The 21,269-nt window shown below is 34.4% G+C and overlaps 1 protein-coding gene across 6 annotated transcripts in view; it reads left to right on the forward strand.

Annotated features, from left to right (window-relative positions):
* Positions 1-21,269, forward strand: part of CDH19 (cadherin 19) — a 113,980-nt gene that overhangs the window by 35,391 nt on the left and 57,320 nt on the right. For 2 of the 6 annotated variants that reach the window (XM_085571896.1, XM_085571899.1), the window contains exon 1: positions 11,502-11,737. The exons of 3 other annotated variants lie outside the window; for them this stretch is intronic. The gene's annotated coding sequence lies outside the window, so the exon portion shown is untranslated. Of the gene's footprint in view, positions 1-11,314; positions 11,738-21,269 lie in introns of those variants that run through there. One more of the 6 variants, XM_085571897.1, reaches the window with a different exon arrangement.

The following is a 21,269-nucleotide window of genomic DNA, read 5'->3' on the forward strand; positions in this document are numbered from 1 at the left end:
TTTCTACCTGTTCCTGACCTGCTAGGGTCACTAAACAGAATATTCAAATTCTTATGCATCCATAACCTCTTAGAAAATCTTTAGCTTTTCAGACTCACAGGTACTGGTAAATTTAAATATGATAATTTCTTTGTACTGGAAGTTCTGTGTTATGAACATACAAATTTTTCCAAGATTTTTTTTTTTTTTTCTGTTAAAAGGAGAATCTATTTTCTGACATTTTCTTGATTATGTTCAAAACAAACAGAACAACTACAGATGATGAATTATTGTTTTTAATTTATGAATATTAGACAACATCTAAAAGGAACATCAGAACCCCTGATTTTTAATTACAATATTTAGGGTATATATATTTTTGGATGAAGGAACTTTATTCTCTGTAGGTACAGTACCTAACACAATGAAAATACTATTTCTTAGAGTCTCCTTGACATTACTGTTCATACTCAGAAAAACTAATAATATTATTAACCTTCTGAGGTAACACTTCAGAATAAATTTATTTCTTGAGCAGTGCCCTTATTTTTTTACAGAATTACATTTCTAGTAATTTGAAGGTTTTATGAAATAAAATCAAATGGTAAAGATGTAACATGAAAGAGTGAATTAGTTTATGACAATGTATTTGCATTTGAAGCAAAAAGGGCTGAAAGTCAAATGCAACTAAAAATGAAATGTTGTATCATTGACCTCTAGAGAATGAATATTATTCCTTGTAATATTTCTGTGTTAATTTTATTAGCCACAAATTACATTTTGAACCTCTCTGCATTCTCTTTCTATATTTCTTATTTTAAGAATGATTGTAAAAGTTTATGTATAAAAATTGCTAAGCTATAATCTATAAATATTATGTTACATTAAAAAAGGAAGATGAGAAAGACTTACTACCTTGTTTGATGAATCTTAGGGTATTATTCTGTATACTTTGTTTCTACTTTTGTTGAAGATGATATTTTGGAAAAAATTCTAATGGCATGTAATATTTTATAAACCTATTGTATCTGGTTAGTCAAACAAATTAATTGAGAAAAAATAATCTGTGATATGTGATCAAATAACTGCCTCTGGAAATATCATTACTAGACTAAAACCAGAATTTATTTATTGTGTTGAAGAAGAAACATTTGAATGTTAATGGTCCTAGAAATGTAAGTTCCAGAAAGTTTTATGATCCAGGAGAAATTATCAATTTATACATCAGCCAATTGATGTGTTGTTTGCATGCCATTTTTTTGAGAACTTAATTTATTGTTTATAATTATAAAATGTAAGTTATTGAATTAATGAAAATTACTTTATTTATAGCAATAATTAAACATGCTTTGACCTAGGAAGAGATTACAAAGCTAAAGTTATAAACATCCTCTTAAATCTTCCTCTTGAATCTCTTTTCTGAAATGAGAAGGCAACACTCTTTTTCATTTATTTTCTGTATTGGGTTTTTCTATGTGTGAACTAAATAAATTTTTACTGTGTTCATAATGCTGAGCAAAGACATGTAAATAGCTACTTATAAGCATTTACTTTTTTTTCTTGACTACCCGAAAAGCTTTGTGCAAAAAGGAAAATTTTACCTTGTCGGATGAACAGAGAATCTCAAATTCCAAAATACTGTGGTAAATGCATACTTGTGCTACCAGTTTGGTGTACCTGATCTGTAGAATGGGTTGCTTAAATTCCTTTGGAATTAATTTGTTGCAAATCTTGTTATTAACAAAGGGCAACACATTCTCTTCAAAATCAAGAACTTCTTTTTCAAATTATAGTCTCAAGAGTCAAATGAAATAATAGCTAATATTTTTGCAATTACCATATTAATAAACCATAGTTCAAAATATGGACAATTAAGATTACTGTGCTCAAATTTCCTGGTATGCTCACTTTATTTTTCTGGTGAACTGCTCATCCTTTCTAGTGCCCTGCTGTGTGCTGAAGTCTGTAGTTTCAGTGAGGGTCGAAGGAAATTTTGCATTGGAGCATCGGCATCTTTAGCCCTTCACTCTTGGGATGGATAACATCTTTCTCCTCACTGCCTGACATCCTTTTTTTTTTTTTTTTTTTTTCCATTTGTAGTGTCTTGATCTTTCTTCATTGGTCTGCAGGACCATGTCTGATCCAAGTGCACTATATATGCATGATTTACATGCTTACCCAGGTTACAAGGTTACATCCTCCTCATAAACATCGGCGTGTCATCTCTGGCACCATCCCCTGCCCATAATTCTAAGGTCTTTAGTCTTATACTCTGCCTCCTCTGCAGCATTTCACTCCGGGGTCACAGAGAGTTCATTCTGCACCAAACACAGCTGCTGAATATGGATATTAAGCAGCTACCAAAGTGTGTAGACCTATACACAAAAATGCATGTCTATACACAGCTACACAATTTTGCAAAGCCAAAGAAAGAGAAAACAAAATCAGATAGATATTAAACTGAACATTGGATAACCTCTTTTATTTTTAAACAAGCTAAAAAAATATTTTCAGACATGAATCCAGGAAAAGCGTGACAAACCCTGGAGCATGTGATGATTCCTCAACACAAAACCTGTAGCCCATAACTAGGAAAGACCTTATTCTGCAGAGTTCAAAGGCTGAGCTTGCTGTCTTGAAAAAGGAGGTCCTAAGATATAGTCCATTTATAAGGCATTTATATAATCACTCACTGACAGTCAGGCCCTAAGTCACTGGCAATGGAAATCTGATAAACTGATTGTCTTGTTAGACATAGGCATAGTAGATTTTTTTCTTTTTTTAGTTATTATAGAGCCATGTGAGAGACTATGCAGCAATTATTCTCTGCAGGTCAGGCCTGGAGCATACTTTTAATACAGAATTTGCAGTGGCACATGCCAATTGATTTTGTTTTCTGTAACATAGTTTAAACTAACAAGCTGTAAATCTTGAAACTGCTCCTTTCTTCATGCAGTCCTGACTGATGGTAGCAGAGACTGAAACACTGTTTGGATTCAGGAGTTTATTGGGAAACTACAGTTCTATAGAGGTAGTAAAATGCAGATACCAATGGCTGAAGGAAAAAACTGTCAAGTCCATATAATGTAGTGTAGAACTAGATAGCTATGGCTATATTCTTTATTAAATTTAGCTCTGATATATCTTTTCATACCAGTTTCAGTGATCTTCCATACTCTGACCAGGTAGCTGCCATCAATAGAGAATGCTCCATGGTACATATGGGCCCTGCATACCAGGACATGTTACTCCAGTGTGTGTCATTTTATTGAAAAGCAGAGGTTTATGAGGTTACGTATAAGCACAGAAAATCAAAAGTGCAACCAAATAGATAAACCCTGCTTTTAGTGTACTGGTACCTGTGAAAGAAGCTACACATATATTTATCATCCATGTATCTTAGTTTCCAGATTACTAACACAGTTTTCCTCTGTCACATGCATTTTTTCATAGTTTTATGGTGCAAACTTTCAGATTTCAAATCTGAATTTGCATACAGGTATGGAATTTTGTTAAGGAGAAAGGAAGACTTCACCTTTACACATTATAAAATATTCACACACAAAAACATGATGCAGAGAAAACTTTTGTCAAAATGGTCAGATTTGAGACTGGACATAAAATATTTGTTACTGCTGACCTTAAAAATACTGGGAAATTTGAATTTCCACTTCAGAAAGCATGTTATCTGGCCAAGATGAAAAATAAAAAGTAGATCTTAAGTGTTTTACATGAAACGACAGAATCCAAGCACCCCATTTCATCCTCGCTAGATTTAGCTTCCTGATTCTCTAAACCTTCCCTAAAGAGCAGAGTCATCCAGTGACAACAATAGTTGCTTCTGCTATCAGCATCCTTCCCTGTGTGAAGCCCCACAGCCTTGTCATTGACACGGGAGGTGGGTTGGCTCCTGAAGGCAGCAGCCTGACCACTGCACAAGCTGTTCTCCATCTTGCTGCAGGTGAGCTGGCCAGCACCCAAGGCAGGGCTGACCTTGCTCCTGGGCTACTCACATCTTCATCTGTCTGGGACCTTGCTGTGCTTCTCATAGGTCTCTCTCCCCTTTCTCCTGTCTGCCAGAATAACTGGTCTTCCATCTGGCTAGTGTCCAAACCAATCCAGTCACAGTTTCTCCATCTGGTTTATTCCTGGAAAGATGAACTGGATGTTTTAATTTAGAACAGTTGATCTCTTCCAACCCTTTCTCCACAGCCTACTTACTTCATCTACACATATTTAATTTTGGCTAGACTTCTGCATAACTGTGGAGAGGAGATGTGGCTTCCTGCCCTGCACCTCCTCCCCAATTTTTTTCCTTTGATTCTTTTTTGTTTTCCAGTAGCAGAAAGTTTCCTTAATCCTGTGAAATTGTCCCTCACAAGATTGCTTACGCATAATTACACAACTGTCCTGCTTATTCTCTTCTGTTTTCAAAAAATAGAACAGCTTAAAATCTCTATTTTATATTTGTACTATATTTTAATTGTCCTTTTGATACAACACTATAAATTACATACATATATACATTTCTCCCTCTCCAGTGGGTAATTTACAACACAAATTCATAGAAATAACTCCATAGTAACAACTTATATCTTTTGTACCAAAGAGTAAAACACAAGAAGAGATAAAGTTTTTAAAAGGAAGAGGCTTTGTGAATATTTTCAGTTTACCATGAAATATCTCATTTAAACAGCTCATTTTTCTCCCCAGATTTTGTCACACAAGGTCTTGTTTGTTGCTTGACTCTGACTTTTTGAGGTCAATGCATTTCCATGCTGTTAGTCATGTAGACTTCACATCAGGGCATCAGCTGGTCTAATTGGCAGACTGTACACGGTGGCCAATAAAGCGAGGTACATTTGCATTTGCCTGTCCTGCTCATAGATCAAATAGGAGCATTTTGCAAACAGCAGTTACTCAGTGCTATCCTTCATGTCTTTGACATTTAAAGATCACAGAATCATAGAAAAGAATCCCACAATGATTTGAGTTGGAAGGGACCATTAAGGTTCCGACTCCCCAGCATGGGCAGGGACACCTTCCACTAAACCAGGCTCCATCCAACCTTGTCTTAAGTATTTCCAAGGGATGGGGTGTGCACAGCTTCTCTGGGCAACCTGTTACAGTTTCTCAACACCTTCACAGTAAAGAATTTTGTCCTGATATTTAACCTAAATTCAGCCTCTTTCACTTTAAAGCTATTATGCCTCTTTAAAGTCATTACCCCTCCTTGCTGCCCATCACAAACCCAAGAGAAAGATCTTGGGACTTTCTGCAGTCTGGCATTTGCAGTGGAGATTCCCCCTTCAACAGCTCCATTTGGGTGGAGGCATTGGCCCACCACCCAGGGCAGATGGTGCAGATCCAGTCACAGGTTCCTCTAGGTAAAAATGAAAGAAAACAAGTTAGTATAATTGTCATTATAATCACAGTTTAGGTTAAACTGATGTGCCCAGAGTGCAACTGGAAAGTATATCAAGTTCTCTTCTGCTAAGCGTCTACCTCTGAATCTCAATGCAGAAAAAATTCTCTCTGAATAAGAAAAGCAGGAAAGAAGGAGGGGAATTATTAGGGAAAAAAACCCCACAAAAACAAAAACAAAAAACAAAAAAGAAACAACAAATCCAAAACCAAACAAAATGGGAGGTGGCATTGGTGTTAAACAAAGCAAAATTCTTCTTTCATTTTTGCTGGCTGAAAAGCTTTTTGTCAGGGTGTAATACAATAGCTCAACTTTTTCATTCTAAGAAATCAGATAACTAAAAAATATTGTTCTACTCCTTTCCTCTATGCCCTAGAAATCAAAATAAGGTAGAGGTTTAGGGCGGTACACTGAACATAGTTTGAGGGTACTTTGCCCTGTGTAATCAAATAATAATAAATAATAATAATAATACTTGGGATTCTGTTTTCATCTTCCTTTTGGCAAAAGTGATGAGAGTTGGTTCCTTACCCAGCAGCTTATCTCAAAGGATTTAAAATTCACAATTGTCTTTCAAGCTATCATTTAAGCTTCACTGGTGGGACATGGGATGGAGTGTTGACATTATGGAATTCTTCAGATGAGAACCTACATTTTATTTTGTTTTATTTGATTTCATTCATTTTTCAGAATTGAAATGTCATGAGGATTAATTAAACAAATAAAATAAAATAAAACAAAATAAAATAAAATAAAACAAACAAACCAAAACACATTGATATTTCTGAAACTGGAAAATTTAATTTAGTGTTTCTGAACTAATCCAACACGGTTACTTTTTTGCCACTGAAATTTGTACATAAGTGGCTCTTCCATAAATGCCCCAGCCTTGTAGTCCCTATTCCAGTTGTACTAATTTCTAATTTATTTTCAAATTGGGACATTATAATGCAGCAGGATACTGGGCTGATCAGACACAGTTATATTTTTTCTTCATTAACATATGTTTGATATTTCTAATATTTCTTTTTTCATGGTTAATTTTTTTTCTACATGTAAATGGGTGTACTAAGACTTATATTGCTACTTACATTGAAGTAGAAAAGCTCTAAACATTTGTAGGTGACTGATCATGTATATGAAAAAGTGTATGAGGGTTATGTAAACAAATGGGAAAAATATTTGTCTTGCTATTCTTCAACATATTTTGTTATTCACAGCTGAATAACAAAATTATCCTTGCACTACATATTATCTTTATCTCATGACAGGCACTGTCTTCTCTACAGGAGAATGGAGAATATGAACTAGTTACTTACAGATACCAGCCCAGTTCAGGCTCTTAGGATCTGATCATCAGCATGAGACCTCAGGCTAAAGACAGAGAAGAGATGACATCTCCTATTCCATTCAACTTATATCTAAACACTGTTTAATAGTAATACATTGCCATTTACCCACTCTGAATTAATTCGTATTGGGTTCTATCTTGTGGTGGGAATAGAAACAGAGTGGAAAAAGACTATATCATAACAATATTCACTGAGAAAAGTAAAGGAAAGGGTAAAGGAAAGTAAAAGAGAAAGGAAACGTCTCCGGAAAGATCTACTGTGAGATATTCGGGTTCTGGTTATGCACCATTTCCACAGATTTTTCACACAAGCCAATAATTACAGACATAAGTAATTATATTTTGTTGCAATTCATTAAACTTTTTTCCCTCTGGAAAAAATAATAATTTCACAGAAAGAAAAAAATTTGCACAAGATTATCATTAAATAATATTAGAAAAGACACAAAATTATTTTAAAATAGATTCCAGATAATTCAATTTAAAAGACTCTCATTAGTATTGTAGATCAATCAATGCATTTTTGTATTTACAGTGACTCATGTGTAACTTCTATCTTCTCTTCCAGAATCTGACTTGTAAGATATGTTATTGGGAATGGAATTATAGTTGCAAATTATTAAAGTTGAAAGGAAGGAAAAAAAATCAGAGGCATTAAAAAAAAAAAAAGTTCATTCCACATCATATATTTATTTTGTATAGTGACAAGAGACTGCTCAGGAGTGAAGAAAAAGCTATTACATTTCAGCCTATGAAGCCCTCCAGACCTTACTTCTGTTCTCTCTTGGTTCCACTTGGTTCCTCTTGAAGCTATACCTTCCTTAAGTGGTTTTAAGTAGGACTAGCTTTAGGAAAAGCTGCCTATCAAACTTCCCATTATAAAGTCCGTTTAGAAATGGCAAAGAGCTCAACAATAAGAGAACAAAACAAAAAGCACAAATCCCACCATTCAGGATTGAGTCTCCAGAGATAGAGATATTATGAATGGCTTCACTGCTATTGCGTGCAATTAAACTCCTATTTTCACAGCACTTCCACTTTCCACAACATGGCATTTCCACAACACAGAAGTGTTGTGCTCTCTATTTACCTAACCTGGAGTAATTCTTTATAGCTTGATGAAAATTTGAAATACAAATTCCAAGAAGCCATGGTCTGGACAGAGGTAGTAATTTTTCAAAGGAGAAGCATCTCCCTTGAAATCATGGAAATTTTGTCCCTCTCTCCTCCTACTTCCTTTCCTTCACTGAATAAATTCAACTTACTCTGATATCAGCTTACTGAGTAAGCCCAAGACAGTGAAATCTTATGACATCAGTCCAATTAGGTAAATGTCCAAGAGTACATCTCCTTGAATGAAAAATTAGCCCTTTAAAAAATTTTTACAGTATTCTTTGGTTTTTCAAAAACCAAACAATTCACACAGGTTTTCCATCTTTATTTTTTGTTCAGTTTCTGGAAAATGGGATATACTTTCTTTAAAACAAAAAGCAAATACAGGTAATTAACTTGCCTGAATCCTTAAGACTGTCTCTTCAAGTCATTCTAGCATGTACAGATATATCCATAAAATATGATTGATCACTATATTTCAGGTTTATATTTTAAAAAAGTAAATAAATATCATGTTATAGTTGGCTGATCAATACAAGTTTTAAATTATATAGATATTTTAATTCCAAATTTATTATGCTCTTACCTCTAAGCAAACACCTAATTTAGGCTCTATGTTTTGGATGGATAAAAATCCTATTTTAAATTTCAATAAAGACAGTGAAAGAAAATGCTCCAAACAGGTTAACTGTATTTTTTAGTTCCCGCTTTCTCTATAGCAATTCATTTATTTGGTAATTAAAAATTCACTCAACCCCTCCAAACCTCCTGAAAGGTTTTGCTTAGGTAATGAGTAGTTATTCTGCTGAACTCTCCCATTTAGCTGAGGTCCCTCTCTAGAGGAAATATCATGGTCTGTGAGATCAGGAAAGAGCTAACCAGGTACAAATTTTCCTTCATAGATGACAGTCCAAATTATTTAATCTAATATTAATATTTAAAATCCTGCTAAGCATTAACAGGTGCCTATACAAAGAGAAGCAGAGACTGTTTATCACATGAGAACATTGTACTGGGAATAAGTATGTGTTTTCTTATGAGTTAGAAAATTTTTCTCATAATTGTGTGAATCAGCCTTCATTTGGCTTCTTTTTTAAGGGGCAGCCTATACAACTAGCTTTAGCTTTTTTCTTACAGCTGCATACTACCTTCACCTTGTCAAAAACCTAGCCATTGTTCTGGCCAGTCCCCTTCATCAGTTCTTCAGTAAGCATTTCCAAGAAATTTCTATTTTTGATTGCTTCCTAGTGTTCATTTATGTTTGCTTCACATGGCACATCTTACTTAGATTATAACCTGTGACAAGATCCAACATTCTCAGTAAATGAGAATATCTTGTTTACCAACTGTCAACAGTAGGTTTTATATATCTTGGTCTAGTTAATTCTACCTTGGTGAATGAACTGCCACTCCCTCTCTATTAGTAGAAAGTCAGTGAGAAGCATAGTTCATAGAAAAGCTGTTTTTTTTCCAGGTGGTAAGTGGTAGCATGTATCTGAATTCCAATTACAGTTCTTCAATTTCCAGAACTTAGGAGAGTGTCTATCTCTTCTTCACATTTTTCTGGTTTGCTCTACCTCAGTCTGTACAGAGCTGATATCAGAACATGAATAGACAGTAAATTCTCACTAAACATTCTCACTAAGTAGCAGCTTTCACCAAACATACTTGTTTCTTAAAACAAGCAAACAAAAAAGCAAACAAAAAATGAAGCCTGATGTAGAAGATTTGAAGATGTGATCTTAGTACATTTTAATTCCCTCACTCAAATTTAATGTCAAGATTTAGACAAATCAAATTTTTTCTAACAGAGGAAAAAATGCTTGAAGTAAGAGCAGCAGAAGTAAATCTCTGACAGCTTGTTTTTGATCTAATAAGTTCATGAATAATTAAATAATGTAATAATGTGTACAAGGAACAAAGTAGTATCAAAGAACCTCAAACTGTATAACATTATGATGTTTGATTTGATTTGAGGAAAAAAAAAACTAGCTGATCTATCTACCTCTAAAGCTAAAACTATATATAAATTGATAAACTGTATTAATTTCCAGCCCGATACAGAAATTATGTAACCTATACTAAAGTCATTAGAATGAGATAATCCTCAAGAAGTTTTCAGGAGATCATCCTTTAAAATACTCACAAATGATTCTGAATAATCTTACAAAAATCCAGCTGCTCAGATAATTTACATAATACTTTCCTATAGAGAACAAGTCCTTCTGACTCTGTCAGGATGGACATGATGGGTGGACAGTTTTCCTGTTATTTCAAGCCCATCCAATTCAAGTTTTAAAGCCTTTGATATGAGAGGGGGCTTGTGTTTATTTGGTAGATGTTAATTTGACCTTGACATCTAGATGTAAATACATTAAATAGGGATTCAGCAATAGCCAAGGCACCAGAGTTCGCATCTGCATCAACCAGAACTGTTCCCTTTGCAGACCATGGTCTCATCATGTTGTTTTATAGCATTGCCCATGCTAAAGAGTCACATTTCCTCATATGTCATCTCTCGTGTCCAGCCCATGAAACCCCTGAACATCTGACTAAGATCTGCAAAGTTGTTCATAACTTATTTAATTAAAAAAAAAAAAAAAGAAAGAAGAAGAAAGAAAAGGTACAACATACATGACAGAGGTACAGACAAGAAGTTTTTCATTTCCACCTAGAAAGAGTTGTTAAATTTTCTGAGGCTATATGAGGAAGAAGAAAAGGGGACAGAGAATTTTCTTGAGATGGGTGGCTTAGAGCTTTTTTAGTTTAAGTTTTATCATTAACAGGACACATTATGTCTGAAAAAATATTTTTTTTTCCCATTTAGGATTTCTCAGAAATCTTCTTGGCCTGGAGCTATAACTGATGTAGCACTAGACTCTAAATTATCCCACCACAAACATGTCTTCCAAAATAATTACTGAAGTTCTACTGCATTACACAGTTCTTGTTTTTTACCAAATATCCTAATTTTTTTAAAAGCACAATGAGTATTTGAATTATTGCTCAAAATTTCCTAAATTGACTTAAAATAAAAGCTGATGTCTACAAAAAATTATTCCATTATTATTGCATAATTATTCCACAGAATTTGTAGGTGGGGTTTGTGGTTTTTGAAATTGTATTTTTTTTTTACTATAAAACCCCAACACTAGCTAGTAGATAAAATTCAATTTTCACACAGAATTATAACAAAAGAACAAGCATTCATTTAATGTCTCTAGAAACATGTAAGGAGATAAACCAATATCTTGGGTATATTTTTTTTTTACTCAGTGTGAAGAGTGCATGATTCTTGAAACTAAATTATTTGGTGGAAAAAAAATGGCCAGAGGGCAAAACCCAGACTATAGAAACTCTTTTCTTTGACTAACTTTTGTGACTGCTCTAAACTGGCCACTTTTTTCCCTGACTAATCTCTAAACAGAGGACATATCCCTTTCACTTGCAAAATGCTCTCACACAAAATAAATTACCTTCCCACCACCCTGATTACTTGCCAGGGAGTACTTTATTTTTCCACTAGGAAGAAGAAAATCAGCTTGTATTTTCCTTGCTAGAGCCTTCTGCATTTTAATTCTGGACTCTGAATGAACATCAGAGAGGCTTTATGATGTTTTGCACAAAAGTGCCTGTGTTCATAGTTTTACTCAGGGCACCCAAAATAGCATGCAGTAAGCAGTGTCATACTGTGAGTTTTCAAAAGTAAAAGCAGAACTGACTTATACTGGCAGGAAGCTGTAACTCCTAGAGCTTTCTGCGGATTTGTGAAGTAAAACAGGACTTCTTACTTCTCTGCATCCCATGTTTTATGCAACTTTTGCAATATCTATTCCTTTAATCCTCTAGAAGGCCCTGAAGTTACACAGGTAAGATATGTCTCTGTTTATTATTTTTTTAAATTTATTATATTCTAAAATCAAACTTAAAACATTTATCTGGGTGCCTCTAGTGCAAAAGACACAAAAGGCAAAAACAAACCCAGGAGGCCCTCAAAACCTCTAGAAAGAGAGATCTGCTTTTGTTGTTTCTTCAGAGTCCACTGTCTAACTTCTATATCTGTGAAATTACAAATTTATAAATTGGATTTACCCGAAGAAATACTCAGTTTGCTTGTTTTGTGTTCAATCATTGTGTTCATCTGTTTTTTGCAAGACCCCCAGCTCTGACAGAATGCTTGTGATTGCTTCAGTTGCACTTATGCAAGTGATTGTCATGAATGTGTGCCTACAATTTTTGAGGGTGGCATCAAGAGTGAAAATTCTCCTGTTTTAAAGGAATTCCTTGTCTTGTTACTCTTCACTCCAGAAACAGAATTAGTATCTCTTTTTTCTTGTTTTCATTCATATTTCTGTTTCCATTTCTTTTTATAATCTCCCAGCTAGCAATTGCCAAGTCTTTCAGACCACAGAAAATGTGTGCCTACACTTTTGTCAGATCTTGAGTGTGAAATGGCAATTTCTTAACAAGTGAGTTTTACAAAGAACAGTGCATTACATACAGAGGCAAAATATTTGCATTGCATATTTCTTTTGTAACACTTCAATTAGGGCGTATAGCTACAATTTATTTTTAAAGTTCAGACTCTTCAAATCGACTGTAACCAAAAAACATACAGTAAAGTATAGCCCAGAGATATTTAATAGTTGTTGATTTGTTATTGAAATACTGAGTGTCTGTCAACTTGTTCATTTCTGCAAATTATTTTGCTATGAAACTGATGGGAATTACCCACCTTTTGCATTATAATATTATTTTTTATAGACTGTTACTTTGTATCAGTTATGGTGCAAAAGTGCAAAAGCACTTCAGATAAACTACTTTTATTTTATACCTGGATGAATTTGCACTATGGTGCAAAAATTGATTTGTGGACTTAGTTTTTGGAGTTATGAAGATACATTTCAATGTTCAGCATTTTTCTGTTGGAAGTGGTGAGCCAAGTACTTACATGAAATGAATATAGGGCTGTGACAGGAGCTTAGACTTTCTGCATTTTTACAGAATAAAAAATGCATCAATGAAAGAGCTAGATAACGAAAATCTATTCTTGGACTTATTTCAAGGTAATGAAGAGAGGATGAGAGAGGGCCTGCCTACAAAATACTCAAAGAAAAGTAGTTTAAATTTAAAGAACAAAGTCACAAATCTACTGTGGAAAGCCATGCATAATTAGAAGCAAAATTTAACTTCTTTTACCCAGTGTAAGGTAATTTATGCAACTATAATGCACACTTTATATTCAAAACTTAAAAATGTATAGTATCCTAAAAATGAAGTCTATATACTTTCACGTGTCAGAATGTTTTACAATTGCTGATATGAAGTAGTTTTTAGACTGTATCAGCACAATTTTATATTGAAATAAGAAAATAATATATGCTATACAGGCATATTTTAATGATATCTGTGGTTTAAGCTATTGTTGCTTTTCATCATTGCACTTTGGTTTATTTGGTTTGATAAATTTTATGTATATATTTTGGATGAAATTTCCATTATGTTGTCTTTTCATCATATTTTCTAAAAATATAAATGGAATCCTCTTGTTTAGCTTAATCAGAAAGATTTGGCTATTTCTTAAATGAGTTTAATTTATAAGATAACTTTGCCAACAGATCTAACAATACAATAGATAACACTGATTTAAAATATTGGATATTTTTAGCTAAAAAACATTATTTTCCTTTTACTTTGTAAGTCGCAGAAAGCTTTGATTTTTACCACAGGCAGTAGAGATAGGTTCCACCACAGTTCCTTAACTTTTTTCAATTTCAACTGTGTTGCAACCCCTTTGATGCCAAAGGGAGTGAGATGTGTCACAATATTTTTCCTATCCGTCCTTCTTTATCCAACAACATATTTGTTTCTGCAAATGGATGAAACAAAGGGCCAGAGAGTGTCTATGGCCATCTCAGCTATCCTGGTTATCCACTGCAGACCCTGCTAAGCAGACATGGTACACATCCATTGCAGAGGAAGCTGAAGTGGCTCAAGACCACATGGGACAGACCAGGGGACAAAATTCTGCTGTGGATACACACGTCAAGGTCTCTTCTCTGCATGTGCATTGCCTGCAGCACAAAAGAAATTGCAGTTGCTGCTGCTAACAAGATGTAACTGCTAACAATGTTTGCAAAAGAACATTTCTCCCAGGCTTTTTATTAGGGACACAAACATAGCAAGGACGATGGTATTAAATTAGAATCTTTCAATCTTAGGCCACTGACCTAACTGTTAAAGCAAACTTCTTCTTAGAAAACATAATTAAGGAAAGAGGGATATTTAATTAACATAAAAATATAAGGAAAAAAAGAAAGTAAAACTTAAGTAACAGACTTTGTGTCTGCAAATACAGCATTGAAGTTAAAAATATGATACCTGAAGATTGCTAAGGCTATCTTGAGGGAGAACTCTAACACATGTACTCTGATACAATGTTAAATTTTTGGAGGGAAAACTCTTTTTTGCATTGGCATTCTATATATATTTTTTTTTTAATAACTAGGAAACAACTGCTGTTGCAACTTTAAAATTGTTCATTAAACATTAGAGGAAGCATAAGATGTCATTCAACATTTTACTTTTTACACATAATTTTGACACCTTGGAAGCCAGAAGACATCCTAGTAGTGTAAATTAAAAAATATAAGTAACAAAAGAATAAGAGAATTGTGTGACTGAATACTATTTTTAGTATTTAATGGGATTAAAATGTAACCAGATCTGCAAAATAAGCCTACAAATTTTTTCAGTATTTTACAGATCTTTTAGACAGTGTTAAATAAAATAGAAAATCCAAGTTCTTGAAGTTTTATTTTGCTTAAAAATTTTCTGTTTAAGACTGGGTTTACAAGCATATTAAGCAATAATAGACATTATTGTTATGTTAACAAATATTTTGTATGCTCTGTGCTCATTGTCATGCAGCATAAAGAAGGTTTGAGGCTTTTCATTGTTAGCATTTGGATGGTGTCATTAAAATGATAAGTTTTCTTTAACTACCAAGATTACAAAAATGAAAAGGAATTTAAAGAGACAATGCTTGTCAAATGGTAAATACACTGGGTTACACACTCCTTTCTCGAGAACCTTTTCAGAAAGGTGAACAGGATATCGAGGGTATGTAGAGAATATCAACCTCCTGTGATTCATAAGTTTAGGTGGGATAATGTAATCTGTCAAAACTGCTTAATAAAAAAAAAGCGAATCAAAAAGTGTTTTAATAAAGCTATATTTATTTAGCATCTCTTTAACAACTTAAAATTGTTAAATGAGATCTATACACCCCAGCAGAATTTATCAGGAAATGGAACAAAGATCTATACGTGAATTTGCTTTGAAAAGAGATTGTGGTTTCCTGGATGCAGTCGCAAGTGAACATAGCTCACTCCCTAGGACTCTGCCCACTCCATGGGTAAGACTAAACCAAAATTAAAACACATATGACTCCTTGTTAAATAAATCTGTGATTCATAATTCTGTGATTTCTGGAGATTTGATACACTCTGAAAATCTCAAGAAATCTGCCAACAAACATCGTTAATAAAAATCATAACACAGCTGCTTGTAAGAATTTATATAATGCAAAATACTCTAAATATTTTCTGCATCTTTTTTGGTCACTGAAAATAGCTATACAGCACACATGCTGTTACCCATGCTCTGAGTTACATGTTGGCATCAGCCCATATGTGCAAACTGGTGGAGAAGCTCCCTAGCGCCTTGATGCATTGTCAGGTATTTTTGAGTAGATGAAAACAAACAAAATTTAGGAGCAGCCCTAACTTTTCCTGCCCTTTTGACTTACCCATTTGAAGCAATATTAAATGTGATGGTTTTTTTCTCTACATGGAGTAGATTCCTTCTCTCATTCACACTTCAGGTGAAAAACACAAAAAAGAGGTCATTGTCCATGAGCCATTATAATATGTCACACTCAGAACATCCTTTCCAGGCACTTTAGCATCCCCATGGATCCTGCAGAAAAATTCAGGAATAGAAAACAGAGGAGGGAGTGTGCCAACATAATGTAAACTGTAAACCTTCCATCTTTGCTAACAAATTAGAGAACAGTGCTGCTTTCAATTGCTGCCCAGCTTAACTTGAAACAACTGATTTCTCACTCCTCTGTGAGATGCAGATAGTCGTTGGAGAACATTAAGGGCATTGCTGGTGCTGTTTTTATGTATCAGTGTGATGTATATTGACTAGGCCAAAATTTACTCTTAACAGTAATTCCCAGTAGTAGAAGAGCTAGAATGATTTATGTTACTTTATATCTCACGAGATACTCCTGGAAAATAAAAAGATGTTTCCAGACAAATTAAGACGACAACTAGTCTTACAGAACGAAAATGTGCTAAGTGTATTGGTTTTCCCCTAACATCAAATTTAACATATAAATTGAATTGGTTTCAAATGCCAGGTCATCAGATAGTTGGCATACATGGCTATTTTCATAAAAGACTGACCCAGAAAATGTATAAATATCATTTGGAAATGTCACATAGAGATAAACCATGATGATTGCTCGGCTTTTCATATGCACTCTTTCAGGGGCATGCAAAAGTTACAAAATTAGACCCATTTTCTGATCCCTCACTTGTAATTTTCTTTACTCGATTCTTTATCTCAACTATTTTGTTAAGTGATCATATTAAGGAAAATATTTTCCACTTAAAGATTGCAGAAAAACAGAGCTTAGACTTAAAGACTGTCACAGCATAAGGCCAATTTCACAGTGTGCAGAATAAATGGGCCCAAGTACCTGAACATTTTAATCAGAGCTATATGAAATTTTATGAGTGACATTACCACTCTAGCCTGAAGTCTGGGGCAGTGGCAGTGATGCTGCCCTCCAGGAAGAAATTCAGGCAAGTCAACAGAGCAGTCTCTGTGGGAGACAGAGGGGAGTGCCTCCTCCATGTAATTCTCTGAGCAGCCCCAGCCCCATCAATTACTGGTCCCATGGGGGATATCTGGCAGGGATTCCCCATTCCAACACTCAGCACTCTGCACCAGCCCATGACTGCAGTTGTGTCTGGGATTTTCAGAGCTTTTCTCCTCTGCTGGCGGCTCCTGCAGAGCAGCACCACAAACTGCTTACACCTGAGCCATCCTCAGGTGACAGTCCAAGACTGGATCTTGAAGGATCCTCATTTGATGGGCAGACCTAGTTCCACCACCACCATCTGAAAGACCCAGACATGTGTGCTCTTAGTAATGGAGCACTAACGAAAAAATATAAGATTCCATTACACTGAGTCCCTAAAGAGCAAACCTAAAATTAACTAACTTAAACCACCTCCAAATAATTAAGTATTAAAAAATAGTTATTTTCAGTGAATAATATTGCTTATTTCCCCTCAAAATGAAATTATTCTCTCAGAAGAGAAGAAAATTGAAAGCATGAACTTACTCCCAAATGTAGTGTCTACAAGTACAGTACAGTTGCATGCATGAAACTTTCAAAGAAACTCTGAAATAAAAATTTATATTCACATTTGCCACCTATATTGCACAAACTGCAAAAAATAAATAATTCAGAGATGTGAATTACTGTTAAGTTGTCATAAATCATGGATTTTTGCTTTTCCCTCTATTGGGTTTTTGTAGTGTAGTTTTCCTGTTTATTCCTTTTTTCTTTTTTTCTTTTTTTTCTGATAGATAACCTCTTCAGAATAATAGCTGATTTCCAAGTGGAGAAATACTGTTTAAGTCTGAGCTACTACAGTCTGATTCAGCCTATTTTGTTTCAAATGAAAACTAGACAGCACAGCAAAAACTGTTGCATCATAAAAATGATAGAGTGTATTCTTGAGTATTACTAATCATAAATGTCAAAGGGAGTAAAAAGCACACTATTTCAGTAGGATATCTGAAGATAAACTCTCTTGGAACTATTTCAGTGGCCTTCCACTGGCAGCAACTTCAGATTTCTAGAAATTCATAATTGTTGCCTGTAGGCTTTCTTTTTTTTATGTCTGGCTATGTTGGAGCAATGCTGACTGTAGCCAAACCAGGGAAATGAGGTGATCCTACAGAACATATTGTTAATAGAATAAATTAATTTAAGTGAAAGACTGCACTCATATTTACCTCTAGTGCATGAAAAATGAGATAATTTTAATGTATATTTGACAAAATCACTATAAAGTGAGGTAATAAAACTTCATTTTGTTTTGATGTTTTCTCATATCCAAAAGAGATATGCTTTTTTCTTTCTACTTGACATAGCGGTTAGGATTTATATGTTGGTATGATACCATTAATACTATGACATTATGATCATATTGATCATAAATCTTAGTAATCATATGGAAAAAAAACATTCTGGTGATCAGCTGCATTAAGCAGGGATTAAAATGTGTGAGAAAAAGTTTCCTGAAGTTTTTTGTTTATCTATTTTTAAATATACTGAAAAAAAAAAAAAAAAAAGAAATGCCAACTTCTTAGGATAACATTATTCCTTTTGCTCAATTTAGGAAAAAAATGGTCTAAAAAAAAAGGGCTAGAGGAACTTGTGACTTGCCTGTAGATGTCTTTAAGTAACTTATTACCTTAGGTTAATTGCCAAGATTCTCTCTGGACAGAATGATGGTGTTTTAGATTCAATATGCTGCTTACCTTTCTTACAATGCTGTTAAGCACAGATACTTTTCTCTTTCCATAGACTATTTAGGAAGACTTCATTGGACATTACTAAGTCTTTAACTTTCAGGTGTTTACATTAATAAATGCCATCTCAAGAAAACATGAGTCCCTCAGGCTCTGTATTATTAAAAGCAAAAATGTAATCTAGGCCATAAAGAGTAAACACTCGCATGAAAAAATTAGATAAATTCTTGGGTTATTACCAGGCCTATAATATCTATAAGTTCACTATAAAGACTGTAACATTTCATCTTGTAATCACTGTTTTTCAATAAAAGAACTTTATTTCATATTATGCTCCCTTCTTCTGGTGATAAAATTAATTTTATACCTCATTTAGCAGCTGTATTTAGCAGAAAATCATTGTAGCAGAAGAAATAATTTGTACAAACAATTCTAATAAAGGTAAAGTAATTAATTAAAAAGGTAACAAGGAAAGCTAGAAAGAGGAAAAAAAGGCAAAGCTAAACATTTTGGACAGTGTAGCTTTGGCCAAGGCTCTGCTAAATCTTGTTAAAATGACGGTGGGTACTGAGGAGAAGCATGGGATGTTTTTCACTCAGCAAAAACTGTGAATAAGTTTGATTTAACTGAGGCTGAGAGGCTGCAAATTGATTTCTTGATTCATTTAGGACACAGTCAGGGGCAGCATACAGAAAACCCCGGAGAGAAGAGGACAGCATTATTGTTTCCTTCCTTAATAGGTGTAAAAGGTTGGAACTCTGTCAAGTGGCAGCAAGTTCATCTCTGTAAAAGACACTGCGAGGTATTTGCCCATCAGACACATCGATTGCTTGATGCGAGCCTGAACCCTGGGTGACAGCCTCAGCAGCTGCCGGGGGCTCGCTGCCTCGCAGGGCTGGGGAAGGAGATATCCGGGGATAACCGGGGATGAGAGGGATGCTGAGCCAGCCCAGCCCTGATGCCAGTCAGGGCTCAGGCGCTCAGCCCACGGCTGCGCTGCTGACAAACCACGGGGGATGGTTTTATCAGCCACAGCCTTCTCCGGCTCGCCCGGCACTGCTTCATGAGCTTAAGAGTTAGATAAAGATTAGTTTGAAATCAATTCACAATTAATGAAAGCTCAGTTAAATTAAAAAAAAAAAAGATTAAATGTGTATGTTCGCACATCTCTCTCTCAAGAGAGGAAATTAATTTGAAGAAAACAAGTTTTGAAAATCTCAGGCACTAAACTACATGGTTTTCACATAGAAACCCCACTATTTTTATTTTTAAATACCAAGATATTTATAAAAAATGGTCATAAAATGCAATTGAAACTTTCTGTATTAAAAAACATTAATTCAAGTATCTGGCACTGAAGACAAAAAACCTTAAAGACGTTAAGAGAGCATACCTCAACAGTAATTTTTTTAGGTATTCAGTTCTACTTCACTAGGCAACTAGTTATTGATACATAATAATAGTTTACCACTATTTACCATTTAAAATAGTTACATATAAATGTGTAAAAGAAAAGTAAACTGATAGCATTTCCATTAAACCACGTACAAGCTGCTTAGTTTACAAAGATAAATTGGAGTTTGTTTTGGTTCTTTAAAGGCTACAACCTGTATGTACAGAAATAGTCCACCAGAGATCTTACTGGCATGTAAAAAAGCAATACCTCTAGTGTTGCAATCTATTTTTGACTTTGAACTTCTGAACTATTAAAAAAATTTAGACTATTTCTGTATAGATGTTTATATGTTCATGTGTTGTTTTCCAATAGTTATAATGTACTCTAACTCTACCATTTCTACATCTATGATAAAGAAAACAGCTTACAATTAGAGCAGGGAAGTTTTTGGCATGGGTTCAGATTACTTTGCCATTTTCTGATTCCAGTAAACACAACCCATAGAGCTCAATTTATTCCATTGAACTCAACCTAGTCAAAGATCAGGAAAATCAGGAAATATATTGGTTATCAGATGGATAAAGGACTTAAACTCCAAGTACTTTCTACTTTGTGTCAAATGTATTTCACTTAGGAAAATGTGCTAAAATAAAAAAAAATATGTTACCTTGAAATAACAATTTTCTTTCAGTTTTTTTGATCCCTCTGCTTCCTCAGCAGAAATAAATCCCATCATTTAGGTGATATTGTTCAGGCATTCTGAAGAGGAATGAGCATTTGGATTTATATGTAGTGATGCTGGAAGTAGTTCTAAAACCTTGTATTAAAGATGCTCACGAAACTCAACACTGTACAAGAAAAAGTCCTGGGACAAGAGATTAACCTTAGCCTTCAAAATAAACCATCTTTATGAAGGAGTTGAAGCCATAAAACATATAAGCATGATAGTCACTCTCCTACCTTATCAGACATTTTCTTCCTTCAAACCTTCTATGGTACAAGTAGTAAATAACCTGGCAAAAAAAAAAAAAAAAAAAAGCTTTTTGTTTTGTTTTGTTTTGTTTTGCTTTTTTTCCTTATAGTTTGTTCAACTCAAAACATACAATTTCTCCACTGAAAGAACAAGTGGGTTTGACAGAGGGAAGCAAAGGTATCTGAGGTAATGAGAGGGAAAAAGCAGACTACTGAAAACAGCTGTTAAACTGTAAGGTATGAACTGCAAATTATTCTTTAAGAAGATTGCAGAAGAGCATCGTGGTCCTCTGTTGGGATAAAAAGAGAGCTCTTAAAATTCATTTACCATTAACTACAATTCCCCTCTTGAATTCTCAATATAGAACAATGTTCTACTGAGAGCCAGTGGAAGTGCTCTTCAAGGTGAAGTG

Source organism: Lonchura striata, chromosome 2 (assembly GCF_050655825.1).
Source record: "Lonchura striata isolate lonStrDom1 chromosome 2, ASM5065582v1, whole genome shotgun sequence".
NCBI lineage: Eukaryota > Metazoa > Chordata > Aves > Passeriformes > Estrildidae > Lonchura > Lonchura striata.